The sequence below is a fragment of the Misgurnus anguillicaudatus genome, chromosome 21 (assembly GCF_027580225.2).
Source record: "Misgurnus anguillicaudatus chromosome 21, ASM2758022v2, whole genome shotgun sequence".
Classification (NCBI taxonomy): domain Eukaryota; kingdom Metazoa; phylum Chordata; class Actinopteri; order Cypriniformes; family Cobitidae; genus Misgurnus; species Misgurnus anguillicaudatus.
This window is the reverse complement of record NC_073357.2, coordinates 15,095,001-15,097,500: the sequence shown is the minus strand read 5'-3', so window position 1 is coordinate 15,097,500 and position 2,500 is coordinate 15,095,001. Positions and strand designations below refer to the sequence as shown.

At 48.7% G+C, this 2,500-nt stretch overlaps 1 protein-coding gene, 7 non-coding genes and 2 pseudogenes across 8 annotated transcripts in view; all 10 read right to left on the bottom strand.

Annotated features, from left to right (window-relative positions):
• The window catches only part of LOC129447580 (uncharacterized), a 253,528-nt gene that overhangs the window by 40,536 nt on the left and 210,492 nt on the right, over positions 1 to 2,500 (bottom strand). The gene's annotated exons all lie outside the window — the stretch shown is intronic.
• On the bottom strand, positions 383 to 501 carry LOC141355076 (5S ribosomal RNA). Its single transcript, XR_012361504.1, has one exon. It is a non-coding gene; the product is annotated as a 5S ribosomal RNA (ribosomal RNA).
• On the bottom strand, positions 631 to 749 carry LOC141358012 (5S ribosomal RNA). The gene has a single exon (XR_012364501.1). It is a non-coding gene; the product is annotated as a 5S ribosomal RNA (ribosomal RNA).
• On the bottom strand, positions 870 to 988 carry LOC141358437 (5S ribosomal RNA). The gene has a single exon (XR_012364932.1). It is a non-coding gene; the product is annotated as a 5S ribosomal RNA (ribosomal RNA).
• LOC141354842 (5S ribosomal RNA) lies at positions 1,130 to 1,248 on the bottom strand. The gene has a single exon (XR_012361273.1). It is a non-coding gene; the product is annotated as a 5S ribosomal RNA (ribosomal RNA).
• LOC141354031 (5S ribosomal RNA) lies at positions 1,382 to 1,500 on the bottom strand (annotated as a pseudogene).
• On the bottom strand, positions 1,642 to 1,760 carry LOC141353924 (5S ribosomal RNA; annotated as a pseudogene).
• LOC141357286 (5S ribosomal RNA) lies at positions 1,881 to 1,999 on the bottom strand. Its single transcript, XR_012363769.1, has one exon. It is a non-coding gene; the product is annotated as a 5S ribosomal RNA (ribosomal RNA).
• Positions 2,129 to 2,247, bottom strand: LOC141355075 (5S ribosomal RNA). Its single transcript, XR_012361503.1, has one exon. It is a non-coding gene; the product is annotated as a 5S ribosomal RNA (ribosomal RNA).
• Positions 2,367 to 2,485, bottom strand: LOC141357285 (5S ribosomal RNA). Its single transcript, XR_012363768.1, has one exon. It is a non-coding gene; the product is annotated as a 5S ribosomal RNA (ribosomal RNA).

Here is a 2,500-nt window from a genome sequence, read left to right as displayed (position 1 = left end):
CCGGGGCAGGTTAGCCGTGCAGCGTAAGATACCATGGCGATGAACACTGATTAAAGCCGCGCTACTTTCATGGTACCTAAAACCCAGGGTTGGCGCAAACTAATCTTAAACTTACCTGGCTATCCACTTAAACCGGCTTCATGGTATAGGCCCCTGGAGGGCCGGTGTCCTGCAGAGTTTAGCTCCAACTTGCCTCAGCACACGTGCGTTAAAGTTTCTAGTATGCCTAGTAAGACCTTAATTGGCTGCTTCAGGTATGTTTAATTATGGTTGGAGCTAAACTCTGCAGGACACCGGCCCTCCAGGACCGAAGTTGCCCATCCCTGGCTTACAGAAAGGATGCATTTCTGGAAAAAATTATATGAATAAATAATTAATTAAATGCTTACAGCACCTGGTATTCCCAGGCGGTCTCCCATCCAAGTACTAACCAGGCCCGACCCTGCTTGGCTTCCGAGATCAGACGAGAGCGGGCGTGCTCAGGGTGGTGTGGCCGTAAGCGAGCGCTGACTCGATTCGAGAGCCACTTCAAGACTAATGTGGCAACGCCATACCATCGGCGAACGCTTACAGAAAGGATGCATTTCTGGAAAAAAATTATATGAATAAATAATTAAATAATTAATTAAATGCTTACAGCACCTGCTATTCCCAGGAGGTCTCCCATCCAAGTACTAACCAGGCCCGACCCTGCTTGGCTTCCGAGATCAGACGAGAGCGGGCGTGCTCAGGGCGGTGTGGCCGTAAGCGAGCACTGATTCGATTCGAGAGCCACTTCAAGACTAATGTGGCAACGCCATGCCATCGGCGAACGCTTACAGAAAGGATGCATTTCTGGAAAAAATTATATGAATAAATAATTAATTAAATGCTTACAGCACCTGGTATTCCCAGGCGGTCTCCCATCCAAGTACTAACCAGGCCCGACCCTGCTTGGCTTCCGAGATCAGACGAGAGCTGGCGTGCTCAGGGTGGTGTGGCCGTAAGCGAGCGCTGACTCGATTCGAGAGCCACTTCAAGACTAATGTGGCAACGCCATGCCATCGGCGAACGCTTACAGAAAGGATGCATTTCTGGAAAAAAATTATATGAATAAGTAATTAAATAATTAATTAAATAAAGAATTAAATGCTTACAGCACCTGGTATTCCCAGGAGGTCTCCCATCCAAGTACTAACCAGGCCCGACCCTGCTTGGCTTCCGAGATCAGACGAGAGCGGGCGTGCTCAGGGTGGTGTGGCCGTAAGCGAGTGCTGACTCGATTCGAGAGCCACTTCAAGACTAATGTGGCAACGCCATGCCATCGGCGAACGCTTACAGAAAGGATGCATTTCTGGAACAAAATTATATGAATAAATAATTAAATAAATAAAGAATTAAATGCTTACAGCACCTTGTATTCCCAGGCGGTCTCCCATCCAAGTACTAACCAGACCCGACCCTGCTTGGCTTCCGAGATCAGACGAGAGCGGGCGTGCTCAGGGTGGTGTGGCCGTAAGCGAGCGCTGACTCGATTCGAGAGCCACTTCAAGACTAATGTGGCAACGCCATGCCATCGGCGAACGCTTACACAAAGGATGCATTTCTGGAAAAAAATTATATGAATAAGTAATTAAATAATTAATTAAATAAATAATTAAATGCTTACAGCACCTGGTATTCCCAGGCGGTCTCCCATCCAAATACTAACCAGGCCCGACCCTGCTTGGCTTCAGAGATCAGACGAGAGCGGGCGTGCTCAGGGTGGTGTGGCCGTAAGCGAGCGCTGACTCGATTCGAGAGCCACTTTAAGACTAATGTGGCAACGCCATGCCATGTGCGAACGCTTACAGAAAGGATGCATTTCTGGAAAAAATTATATGAATAAATAATTAATTAAATGCTTACAGCACCTGGTATTCCCAGGCGGTCTCCCATCCAAGTACTAACCAGGCCCGACCCTGCTTGGCTTCCGAGATCAGACGAGAGCGGGCGTGCTCAGGGTGGTGTGGCCATAAGCGAGCGCTGACTCAATTCGAGAGCCACTTCAAGACTAATGTGGCAACGCCATGCCATCGGCGAACGCTTACCGAAAGGATTCATTTCTGGAAAAAAATTATATGAATAAATAATTAAATAATAAATTAAATGCTTACAGCACCTGGTATTCCCAGGCGGTCTCCCATCCAAGTACTAACCAGGCCCGACCCTGCTTGGCTTCCGAGATCAGACGAGAGCGGGCGTGCTCAGGGTGGTGTGGCCGTAAGCGAGCGCTGACTCGATTCGAGAGCCACTTCAAGACTAATGTGGCAACGCCATGCCATCGGCGAACGCTTACAGAAAGGATGCATTTCTGGAAAAATTATATGAATAAATAATTAATTAAATGCTTACAGCACCTGGTATTCCCAGGCGGTCTCCCATCCAAGTACTAACCAGGCCCGACCCTGCTTGGCTTCCGAGATCAGACGAGAGCGGGCGTGCTCAGGGTGGTGTGGCCATAAGCGAGCGCTGACTCAAT